Source organism: Dermacentor andersoni, chromosome 9 (genome assembly GCF_023375885.2).
Source record: "Dermacentor andersoni chromosome 9, qqDerAnde1_hic_scaffold, whole genome shotgun sequence".
NCBI classification, from domain to species: domain Eukaryota; kingdom Metazoa; phylum Arthropoda; class Arachnida; order Ixodida; family Ixodidae; genus Dermacentor; species Dermacentor andersoni.
The window spans coordinates 69,149,507-69,162,637 of NC_092822.1; the positions used below are offsets into that span (position 1 = coordinate 69,149,507).

At 47.4% G+C, this 13,131-nt stretch overlaps 1 pseudogene; it reads left to right on the forward strand.

Moving 5' to 3' along the window:
• The first annotated feature begins 13,012 nt into the window (after positions 1 to 13,012).
• LOC126528655 (5S ribosomal RNA) lies at positions 13,013 to 13,131 on the forward strand (annotated as a pseudogene).

Sequence of the window (13,131 nt, forward strand, 5' to 3'; positions counted from 1 at the left end):
ACAAAGCGGCGGAAGTAAGAGCAAAGGCCCACGAAACTTCGGACATCTTTTGCGGACCGTGGAACAGGGAACTCTATCACGGCGCGAATTTTCTCTGGGTCCGGTCGGATGCCAGTCGCATTGACATGTCCAAGAACAGTAATCTCACGGTGGCCGAAGTTACATTTCTTGAAGTTGACTTGTAGACCGGCCTTGCGAAAAACGGCAAGTACAGCTGAAAGGTGCTCAATGTGGGTGCTGAAGGAGGGCGAGAACACAATAACATCATCTAGGTAGCACAGACAAGTCGACCACTTGAATCCTTGGAGTAATGAGTCCATCATACGCTCAAAGGTAGCCGGAGCGTTACATAGCCCAAAAGGCTTAACTTTGAAGTGGTAAAGACCATCAGGTGGTATAAAGGCGGTCTTTTCACGATCGAAATCATCGACAGCGATTTGCCAATATCCGGAACGCAGGTCGATAGACGAAAAATACTGTGCCCCATATAGGCAATCAAGGGCGTCATCAATACGAGGTAGCGGGTAGACGTCCTTCTTCGTGATGCGGTTGAGGTGGCGGTAATCGACGCAGAATATCCACGAGCCGTCCTTCTTTTTGACGAGCACGACAGGGGACGTCTAGGAACTTGACGATGGCTCAATGATGTCTTTCGCAAGCATCTTGTCTACTTCCGTTTTGATGACGTGACGCTCCGAAGCTGAGACTCGGTAGAGTCGCCGATGAATGGGTGGATTATCGCCCGTATGTATACGATGTTTAACAAGTGACGTCCAGCCTAAAGGTCGATTGTTCAAGTCGAATATATCCTTGTAGGAAAGCAATAGATTGCAGAGCTGTTCAGTTCTCCGCAGGAGTGAGATTCAGGGCAATCATTTTCCTAATGTCGTTGTCAGTACATTTGTCAGACCGGAAAGGCTCACAAGAAGCGTCGCCGGCAAAAGTCTCAACACAACTAGCTTTTAAAGCAGTTATTGTAGCCAGGGTGATATCTTTAGGCAGAATTTGCTTAGCGAGCTCGAAATTCACCACAGGGAGATACGTGCAATTGTCTGTGACCCTCAGGATTGTATGCGGGACAGTAACGTTGTGGGTGAGAACGATGGCAGTTATGGGAGCGGAGATGTAATCACCATCGGGCACTGGCATTAAAGGCGACGTTTAGATGTATGTCAACACCTGTGGTGGAACGTCAACAAAATCAGTCGGTCTTAGGCGAATTTCATGTGGTGTCGCAGGAACGTCCACTAGAGGCAGGTCAAGACGCACAGTACTTGAGGAACAGTCGATGAGCGCTGAATGGCCAGAGAGGAAGTCTAGGCCGAGTATGAGGTCATGGGGGCATTGGTCAAGAACAGTGAAAAGGACGACAGTATGGCGGCCGGAAATGCTCACACGTGCAGTACACATTCCGACCACGGTCACCGTGCTAGCCTCGGCGATTCGTACGAACCGAGTAACGGCAGGCGTAATAATTTTCTTTAAATGGCGGCGTATGATGATGTGTTTTGTTTTATGGCGCGAGGGCCAGGTATGGCCAAAGAGCGCCAAGCCAATGATAATGAAATCAAAGTGAAATGTTAAATTACAAGCAATGAATGTTACTGGGCTGTAGAGGGGCCTAAAAGACGGTCACTGCAAAATGCGTAATAGCTACATGTAATAAAACTATGACTAATTATGAAGCGTGGCAAGGACGCGAACGAAGCATTGTAAAAGAAATACATCGTGGTAAAACTGGTCATCTCGATAAAAAAATTGAAAAAGCACTATTGCCCTAACAGTGTCCTTAAAGCGCAAGGACCTGAAGGTGTGTGCTGCCCAGAACTACTATCATAGCAGCATCCTCTTGGAAGAGGATGTGCTACAATACTATGGGGCTATTAACATGCAGAACCCCATCATTGAAGAAACCGAGGACACCTGTGGTGGTAAAAAGGGGTTCCTTACCAAGAAACATACCAGGATGGAGAGGGATACAATACCGGTATTCCAGAGGAAAATGTTTCCTTCTTTCTCTTTCGGCTTCCCGACACTCCACGAGGACGTGGAGGACGGTGAGTCTTTCACCACATATACCACAGGTAGGAGGTTCGTTGCCAGTAAGCAGAAAATTGTGAGTGCCATATGTGTGTCCTATTCGGTGTCTGCAGAATTGGACATCGGTCCTTCTTGCTTTTGTAACGAGGGGCCAGAAACCTATCCTTGGCTTAATCAAATGGAGCTTATTATTTGTTTCATTGTCCTATATGCGTTGCCAGCAACTTCACAGTTTCGTTCGCAAAAAAGGCTTGAGGTCTGTGGCAGGAATAGCAGTTGTAGTATTACCAGCTTGAGGTGAAAATGATGCGGCCATTTGGTCGGCCAGCACATTACCTTCAATGCATCTATGACCAGGGACCCAGCATATTGTCACATGTCTACGAGACGAATAAATATTGCACAAGAGACAGTAAAGTTCAATGAAAACATTATTTTTGTGTTTTCTTTGGGACAATAATGCTTTTACAACACTTAACGAGCCCGTGAATATTATCGCTTTCTCTAGCTTTAATTTGTTTATGTGTTTCACCGCAGACAGTACTGCGTACGCTTCTGCAGTAAAGATGTTGTATGGGGGTTCAGTATACCTGCTTCAGAGAAAGAGGGTCCAACAGCCGCGTAAGACACACCGACATGCGATTTCGACGCATCGGTGTAGAATTCCGGACAACAGTACTTCAATTGAAAGTCATGGAAATGCAGTCATATTTCGAGTTCTGGTGCGTATTTTGTAAATCTTACAAAAGACATATCACGTTCTATCACTTGCCAGTACCAAGGCGGTAGCTGCTTCGCTGGAGGCATCAAGCGGTGTTCGAAGAGTGGATCATCCATTTCCACGCTAAGCTCCCTCAAACGAAGTGAGAAAGGCTGCCTCACAGAGGGTCGATTACGGAAGAGTGCAGTACATGTCGAATCGTTAATAGTTTCACAACACGGATGTTCAGGATTAGAGTGCACTTTAAGAAAATATGTGAAGCTAGTGTAAGATCTCTGCAGATCGAGTGGCCGCTCTTTCGATTCTACATACAAGCTTTGAATGGGGCTAGTTCTGAATGCGCCTGTGGCCAGACGGATACCCAGGAGGTGGACGGGATCCAGCATCTTTAGTGCACTCGGGGTGGCAGAGTTGTACACTATGGCGCCATAGTCTAACCGTGATTGAATGAGACCTTTCCAAACATTCATTATAGACTTCCTGTCGCTGCCCCATGTTGTGTGTGATAGTATCTTTAGTAAGTTCATAGTTTTTCGACATTTAGTTTTGAGATATTTTATGTGCGAGATGAAAGTAAGCTTAGAGTGAAGTATTACACCCAGAAATTTCTGTTCTTTGTTGACAGGTCCACCCAGTTCCATGCACGGGTCTGGAACCAGGCCTCTCTTTCTTGTAAAGAGAACACATTAACTTTTGTGCGGTTTGACTTTAAATCCATTTTCGTCTGCCCACTTAGGTATCTTGTTCAAACTCTGCTGTACTTGTCTTTCGCACACTGCAAGGTTACAGGATTTAAAACCTATTTGTATGTCATATACGTAGACAGAATAATATATAGCTGGTGGTAATGAAGCGCGGAGTGTGTTCGCCTTAACTATAAAAAGCGTGCAGCTGAGCACACCTCCCTGGGGTACACCAGTCTCCTGTATAAATGCACGTGAGAGTACATTCCCGACTTTCACGCGGAAGGTACGGTTGGACAGGTAATTTTCTATCAGTTTTAGCATGTTGCCACGTATGCCCATTCTCGACAACTCTCGCAAGATCCCGTACCGCCACGTTGTGTCGTACGCCTTCTCCATATCTAGAAATATCGATAGGAAAATCAGTTTGTGAACGAAAGCGCCACTAATATATCCTTGAATACGTACAAGATGATCGGTTGTGGACCGCCTTCTCTTAAGCCACGCTGATAGGGATCTAGCATTTTGCTCAGTTCAAGTAAGTGAATGAGTCGCCGAATAATCATTTTTTCAAATACCTTACAAAGGCAACTTGTGAGGGCTATCGGGCGGTAGCTTGCCACTGACGAAGGATCTTTGCCTTGTTTCAAAACAGGGACCGCAATGGCTTCCCTCCATGCAGTTGGAACGTATCCTGCAGCCCAAATGGTGTTGAAAAGTGCCAGGAGTCTAACTTGGGTGTCGTGTAAGTTTTTGATCATTTCATAGATGATTTTGTCAGATCCCGGTGCGGAGCTCTTGCATGCGCTCAAGGCAGCTCTCAACTCGACAATACTAAAAGGACGGTTGTAAGGCTCATTCTCTCGACTTTTTCTTGTGAACGGCTTACGTTCTTCTAGTTGTTTATATTTGAGAAAAGATTGTGAATAATTGGTTGAACTTGACACGCTTTCAAAATGTTTCCCAAGTGAATCTGCCTGATCTTGCAGGGTATCGCCTTGTGTGTTTACCAAAGGGAGGGAGTAAGTTTGTCGCCCTCTTATCCTATTAACCCTGTTCCAGACTTTCGCCTCATCTGTGTACGAGTTGATGTCCGATAAAAACCTCTGCCAACTCTTTCTCTTCCAGCCTGTCGGCGCGTTCTCCTGCCTTGGGATTTTACTTGCTTAAAGTTCATCACATTCTCCGCTGTGGGAGAGGCGCGTAGCAACCCCCACGCTTTGGTCTATTTCTTACGAGCGATCCTACAGTCGTCGTTCCACCACGGGACACGCAGTTTGCATGCTAAGCCATTTACTTGTGATATGCATTTAGATGCGGCATCTATTATGAAGGCTGTGAAATACTCCACAGCAGCATCAATTCGTAACGAGGACATGTCATGCCATGAGATACTAGAGAGAGTTCGGAATTTCTCCCAATCAGCTGTATCAATCTTCCACCTAGGTGCCTGTGGTGGATATTCGTTTACTTTAGGTTTTCGTAGCAGTATGGGGAAGTGGTCGCTTCCGTAAGGATTCTTTGTAACTTCCCATTCGAGTTCAACCAGAATAGAAGGAGAAGCTATACTGAGATCAATTGAAGAAAAGGTTCTGTTTGCAAGACAGTAATACGTGTGTGCCTTCTTATTCAGCAGACAGGCACCAGAAGAGAAAAGAAACTGTTCAACAAGACGACCTCGCGCATCTTACGAGAGCCGCCCCACAGGCAGTTGTGCGCATTGAAATACCCAAGGACAACGTAAGGTTCTGGCAATTCATCCATGAAGGACTGAAATTCTTGTTTACTTAATGTGTAATGTGGGGGTATGTAGAGAGAGCAGACGGTGATAAGTTTGCTTAGGAGAACAGCACGAACCGCCACTGCTTCAAGGGGCGTTTGTAGCTGTAAAAGTTGACACGCAATGATCTTATGGATAACAATGGTGACATCGCCTGATGATGCGCAGCATCATCGCGATCTTTGCGAAAAGATATACACTGTCGGATAAAGTTTGTGTGCTTCGATTTTAAGTGTGTTTCCTGTAAACACGGCACTTTTGTATTCTGTTTGTGGATGAGTTCTTGTACATCATCAATGTTTCTAAGAAGACTTCTGACGTTCCATTGAACTATCTGTGTATCCATATTTCAAGTAAATAGGTGCTGTGTGTAGGGAAACAGAAGTATTAATTACAGAGATTTCAGAGCTTAGGTTACAGGGCTCTTTCGAGGCCCTCTAATCGGGGTTTTACCCTTTCTGAAGCGTTCGAGGGAGCCTCGCTGCTCCTTAGGCGCTTGGCGCGCCGTGGGGATAGGTGTAGTGTCCATTGCCTCTTGTGAGGCGCCGGACACGTGGTCTTGCGAGGGAGAAGTTACCAGGGAGAGTCCTACCTTGGAGGGCAAGACCCCTGCGTGCACCAGCCCGGAGGTCGATGGGGCTCCCTGAGGGATTAGGCTGCGCCGGCTGTTGCCAGCGCTGGAAGGGGCCGGGGAGGTTGGGGCAGCCTCAGCTGCGCCCACCTCAGGGGTTGATGGCCCCGTCTGCTGGGTGGGCGTTGCAGCGCTAGCTGCAGCCGTCGGAGGGGTGGATGGCGTTACTGCTGCCTCACTGGGTGTGGGTCGGACAGCCGCCGGAGACCGTTGTGGCGCTGCCCCCTGACGCAACACTTCGGCAAAGGTTTTCTTGGGCAGGTAGGATACCCGCCTGCGTGCCTCCTTGAAACTGATATTTTCCTTAGAGTACGGTGTGGAGTTACTCTCACGGGAACATCCCCAAATGACACTAGACTTCGCAATTTTTAATATTGTTTCTGATCATGGTTCTAAGAGGATATCACCACTAGCCATCCTTGATACCTTGTAGCCTGGACCAAGGACATTAGTTAAAGACTTTGAAACTAGAAATGGGGAGATTGTGCGTACTTGTTTATCTGATTTTTCCGAGTCAATGACGTGAAATCGTGGGAAATTGGGTCTTTGACGTCCAAAGAACTGAAATACACCTTCCATGCGCCCTCTTTTCTGAGGGCGATCTGGGAGGGAAGGGAAGGAACTAGCCATAGAATAATGTAACTTTCGGCAATAACGCCAGCCACCCACCGTGGAGCTATACAAGTGGACGCTACAGGGACTGTAAAAACAGATCCTGCAAACGCCAGCTGTACGTTATCACTATAACAAAATATGAGATAACCTAGGTTGGCTATTCACACAAGGTTAACCCTTGCTGCCTGGAAAAAGTGGAAGTTTTTGGAAGCTAGGAGAAGATAGGAAAGATGAAAAGTAAGAGAAAGAGAGAAAGGGAGAGACAGAGACAGGAAAAGGCAACTACCGATTTCCCCCGAATGGGTCAGTCCGGGGGTGCCGTCTACCTGAAGCAGAGGCCAAAGAAGTGTGTTGCCGCCGCCGAGGGGCCGTAAAGGTCCAAACACCAGGCATTGGCTCAACCGCCGGGATCCCCTTTTCCCCGGACACGGCTAAGCCGCGCACGGTTAGACGCGGGAGAGTCCAACCCTCGTGTGCTCGGGTACGTGGTGTCGCAACATACAAATAGCGTCGTAGGCGACTGGTCATAATCGATATGTGTGATCCTGTATTTATGAGTGCCGTGACGGGTGTGCCATCAACTTGGACGTAAAGAAGGTTATGTTTTGTAAACAGCGTCAAAGGAGAATTTTGTGGCGAATAAAGCATTGCAGCACCACCTCGAGGTGCCGCATTGCCTGGTTTTCTGCTGGGACGGTCCTGGGTAAGTCGGCGAGGGTGAGCGGAGAAGCTGGGGCAGACGTGGCTGGCGACGTTGAGTTGAAGGCGAGCGAGCATAGCGGCGAGTCGAGGTAGTAGCGTCAGAAGCGTCGTAGAAGTGACGGCGTGAGGAACTTCGGGGTGAATTTGAATTACGGCAGATGTTTCGAAGAGGGGACGGCCAACGGCTCCGGCAGTGATGAGAAACGTGGCCGATTCGGCCGCAGCTGTAACAGATCGGCCTGTCGTCAGGTGTACGACAGTCCGCTGGATTCCTGGTAGTGTAGCGATAACGGACACCGTGAAGTGGACTGCGATAGGACCGAGTCATAGAAGCAGGGCGGGTGTCAGGGCGACTCAATTAGCAGGCACTGGGAAGACCCATATTAGCGATTTCCTGGCGAACCACGGACTGGATCAGCGATATCGTCTCAGCAGTGTTGTTCCAAGACGTCTGTTGAGGCGAGGCAGGAAACGCTGCTTCGAGTTCGCGGCGTACAATTCGGGTCACGTTTTCTCTTGGAGGTGGCGAGCTACATTGGTCGGTGGGGTCGGTACAGGAAGAGGTCGCTTCAGTATTTGGAAGCCGCGTAAACTGATTGTTTACACGGCGACTCTTCGCCTGCTCGAAACGGCGGCATTCCTTCATGATGGCGTCGACAGTCGATAAGTTTCTGAAGACCAGGAGGTTGAATGCGTCGTCCGCGATGCCTTTGATAATGTGTCCACCCTTCTCTGCCTCTAGCATGGACGTGTCGATTTTATGACAGAAGGCTAGGACGTCCTGAATGTAGGAGACATACGACTCGGTAGCAGTTTGGGCACGCGTGGCGAGTTGTTGCTTGGCGGCTAGTTGTCGAGAGGTAGGGTTACAAAAATGTCGGACAGCTTTTCTTTGAACGAGTTCCAGCTGGTCAGCTCTTCCTCGTGTGTGTAAAACTACGTTCGCGGTGTTCCGTCGTGGTACAGCACGGCATTGGCCAGCATTATGGTCGGATCCCACCTGCTCACCTTGCTGGCGCGCTCATACATCTTTAACCATTCTTCCACGATATACCATCGAGGCCCGTGACCTTGCCGGGGTCTTGCGGCTGAGGTAGAGCAACGTGCTGGGTATGCGTAGTCGGCATTGCAGCTGCAGATGCGGTGCCTTCCACTGAAAGCATCGTCCCAGGCTGGGTGAGACGTCCGCTGAGGAGCTCCGTGGCGAAGACGCGTACCCTGCACGTCCATCAAAATGTCACGAGTATAAAACTATTAACACGTTGTATTTACAAAGCGTATATACGCAGCTGCCGACAACCCCTAGAGGCTCTTGCCACTTGGTCCTCTTCACCGTCAACGACCTTGTTCTCTTTTCCCACCGTAACAATATTTAGACAGTTTAGCCTTCCTGCACACGCGCAGAGTTTTTGTCAAACCTGGATGACTCGAAAAAGTGGGAACGAGCTTTAAGAGGATGTTGCGGAATATGAGCGGTGTTTATATTCCACCAACGCGTCCACACACCGCAGCTTTATGCCTGCATGCGGAATAGGCCAACTAAAGAAGAAAAAAATATAGGCGAGAAAAATCCAAAATGAAAGCAGCACTCGGGGTTCCCAGGTGGTCTCCCTCCCAAGTACTGACCAAACTCAATGCTGCTTAGCTTCGGGGATCGGACGAGAACCGGCATATTCAGCACGGCGGGGAAGATTTTTTCCTTTATTACATGGAAAAAAAGCTGCAGGTATATTACAATGTGGACACAACTATACATTTAAAACTCAGGCAAGCACACACATGCGTCTAACAAGTGCATCCATTCTGGCGGAGGTTCCTGCGCAGCGTACACACTTCTTACATAAGCAGCACTTTCGCGAAAGCAGGATTTTGTAGATCGCACGCTTTCGGCATGATGATCACACAGTCTACTTCTCTATCGGCTGTATAAACCAAGTCCTACGAACATGTCATAGGGAGAACCATTTTTTTTTCTTAAAGAAGTAAAACGGCGGCAAAATATTAAAAAATGATCTATTGTTTCATCTGAGCTCAGCGCCAGAAGCCATTGACTCTGACAGCGAGTACACCGAAGTCATGGGCCGCCGTATGAAGAAGATGCGCCGTATGTCGACTGAGGCGACTTCATCGAATCAGAGTGAGCAGGAATCCTTCATAGTTTCTTACGTGCCGCTCTCGACGTCACACAGCATGAAGTCTATCAGCAGGCAGTTTCTAACCGAATATTTTGAAAGTGTGGCCCCTGGGCAAATCAACGAGATCAGGATCAACGCTCTCAAGAACATCCTAACAATAGATTTGAAAAATTCCGCCATACTTGAGAAGTTAAAGACCATTCCCGAGTTAAGCGCAATCCCCGTCCTCTCCTTTATTACTTATGGGAAGGAGACAACAACTGGAGTGATTTCCGACGTGGAGCTTGACATCAGGCATGCGGACCTCAAGAGCCTTTTGAGGTCATCGGCGCGCATTCTTGAGAGTTACCGCTTGGGGCACACCCGATGTATCAAGTTCGTATTTGCTTCTTCGACATTACCAGCGTCTGTCAAAGTGGGCTACGTTATACACCGAGTACAACCATTCGTTCCGAGGCCTATTCAGTGCCGGAAATTCCACAAGACAGGACACGTGAGCGCTGTTTCTAGAAGCAAAGCCACCTGCTCGCGTTGCGGCGGAGAGCATGATACCACCGACTGTGAGGCGTCCTCATTTCAATGTCCCAGCTGTGCTGGCTTTCACGAAGCGACTTCGAAGGAATGCCCGAAGATGAAACAAGAGGTTCGTATTCTTCGAAAAATAGCAAGAGACCAATCTTCACGTAAAGAGGCTGCTCAATCTGTTCGCCAAAGTGACCAACGCTCGCGACAGAAGCATCACAAAACCATTTCAGGAGAACTACCGAGCGTGGCACAAGTACCACGACCACCTCTGCCTGTGCCTGCATAGAGGACGGTAACGGCGTCTACTGATAATTCAATGTCGACGAGTGCGCGCGGCAAACATTCACCTCCACCGGCTGATACAGACATGTAATGGCCTTTGCTGCTCTCTAGGCCCACGGCCATGCCAGCGGGGTCTAGTGGTCCTCTGCGCCATGAAACCAAGAATTATAGGGCCAATGAAACCAGTGACAGTACCGGCAAGCAAGGAGATGAACACAATGAGAAGGAGAGTGTACAAAAAATGCTGAATCACCTGGTAGAGTCAATGCGTCTGATTCTCGGTGGTCTCGAAAATCCGGCCGTTAAATGTGTCCTACAAGTGCTTGCTGTGCTAAAGTCGCTTGTTGCAGCTCTTTATATGCTATAAATCTTTTGTTTGGCGCTTGTGCTGTTCACGCAGGGGAGGCCCACACGCCAGCTTCGTCCTAACGTCTTTATATTTAAGTTCACTTGAATTGGTGACTACAGCTAGACTTGATACGAAACCTGATAGTGGCTTTATGGATGACATTTGTGAATGTTTATCATTAGAGTGTTGAACTTGCTTTCACCTTTGCGCATCCCTCTTGCTATGTCATAATCATCCCTCATCACACTTTTTTTGTCCCCGTTACCCCTCCCCCTGTGCAGAGTAGCAGGCTAGAGCGCCTTAGCTCAGGCCGACCTCCCTGCCTTCTTTCAATTAATTCATCTCTCTCTATCTATTAGTGACCATTGTCTAGTCTCAGCATCGTTTGACAGCCGTCGATACCAAAGTCGGCGTATGTGCTGAGAGCTGTGGAAGTTTAATAACCAATTACTTTCGCGTAGGTGTTTCCGAAATCGTGTTACTGAGCTTATAGCTCATGTGTCATGCCGCAAGTACTTGCCACTCTTTGCTGTGTGGGAAATATTCAAACAGGAAGCTCAAATGATATCTATCGAAGAATCATCAATATTGACCTTTGAAAAAGAAAAGAATAATTGCAAAGCATTATGTAGACTTCTGAGTGAATTGCATGAGCTTGAATTTCTACATCCGCGTCAATAAATTGATGATATTCATAAGCTCAAAATCACAGTTACAAACTTTTCACCACAGAAAAATACAGAGGTGCACTAGTGCGTGTGCGAGAGCAGCGTTTCCTGGAAGAACAGCCTTGCAGTAAGGCTCTTGGTGATGAGAGCCAATACGCGCTGTCTAAACGATTACTAGATATGGAACAGGGATAAGCGGGCTGGTTGGTGGTCGTTAATGGAATGCATCATGTAACCGCACAAAAACAAGGGACAAAAAAGGAACACACAAGACAGGCCTGTCTTGTGTGTTCCTTTTTTGTCCCTTGTTTTTGTGCGGTTACATGATGCATTCCATTTACTAGATATGGAGTATGGTGGAATCATTGTTAATGAGCCTACTCTAATAAGTAATGTGTTTTTCGAACATTATCAAAAACTATTTTCGAGACCATAAGCCAGTGGATACAGATGCCGCCAAAAATTTATCTTTAATGCCCCAGTTAAATCAGGATGATTACGATTATACAAATGAAAACATCGATATTAATGAGGCAACTGCATGCATCGAGTCGTTAGCGAAGGGCAAGATACCCGGCCCGGATGGACTTACTGCCTAATTTTATCAGTGTTTTCGTTCCCTCTTATCGCCATTGTTACTTCAGGTGTGCAGTGAGGCCTTGGAAGTAGGGCACCTAACCGCCACAATGTAAAAAGGACACACCGTCCTTATAGCCAAAAGCGATGCTGAGACTAAATTGCAGAAAGTTGACGGATATCGGCCTATCTCCTTATGCAATGTGAACTATAAAATTTTTGCAAAGTTATTAGCTAACCGTTTGCAGGTGGAATAAGATCTGTGGTCGGTGATCATCAAAAATGTGGCATCAGGGGCCGGTCCATTAAGCAGAACATTCATGTGGCGAGATCGGTGCTAGAGTGTGTAGCTGAGGGGATTGGACAGGTGGCAATGGTACAGCTAGACCTGGCCAAGGCGTTCGACAGGGTGAATCACTCATTCCTGTTTACTGAACTAAATCATATAAATATCGGATCCCTGCTTCTGAGAGGTGTCAGGATATGTTATACTAATGGCTCAACGAGGCTGATAGTGAATGGCTCTCTCTCCGATGGGATTAGGTTTGTATCATCAGTACAGCAAGGATGCCCTTTGTCATCGCTTTTTTCTGCTTGTATTTAGAACCACTTTGTATGAGCTTTCTTAAAGAACAAAATTTCCAAGGCATCATCATCATCATTATCATCATCATCATCATCAGCCTAGTTACGCCCACTGCAGGGCAAAGGCCTCTCCCATACTTCTCTAGCTACCCCGGTCATGTACTAATTGTGGCCATGTTGTCCCTGCAATGTGTGTACCTCCTGGAATAAAAATATTTTTGTTTAATTTACATTCGGAACCACTCCCTGTTAAAACTTGGTTGAATTCGAGAGGTTGCTTTGTGCCGTGGTCAAAAAACTGCCGACTCTGTCCACGGGCTGAAACCATAAATCACTGTATCATAGACTGTAGGGACGCTGTATCTTTTTGGGACATTCTCAAATGGACGCTTAAAAAAGACGTTGACATGACTCCATATTCAATTAGGTTTCCACAGTTTAAGGTTACGGGTGGTCCTCCCTATGACATGTTCGTAGTACTTGGTTTATATGGCCTATAGAGAAGTAGGCTTGTGATCGCCGTGCCGAAAGCACGCGATCTACAAAATCCTTCTTTCGCAAAAGTGCTGCTTACGTAAGAAGTGTGTACGCTGAGCAGGAACCTCCGCTAGCCTGGACGCACTTGTTAGATGCATCTGTGTGTTTGCCTGAGTTTTAAGTGTATAGTTGTGTCCACTTTGTAATATACCTTCAGTTTTGTTTTCCATGTAAAAAAGAAAAACAATCTTCCACACCATGCTGAATACGCCGGTTCTCGTCCGATCCCCGAAGCTAAGCAGCATTGGGTTCGTTCAGTACTTGGGAGGGAGACCACCTGGGAACAACGAGTGCTGATGGCA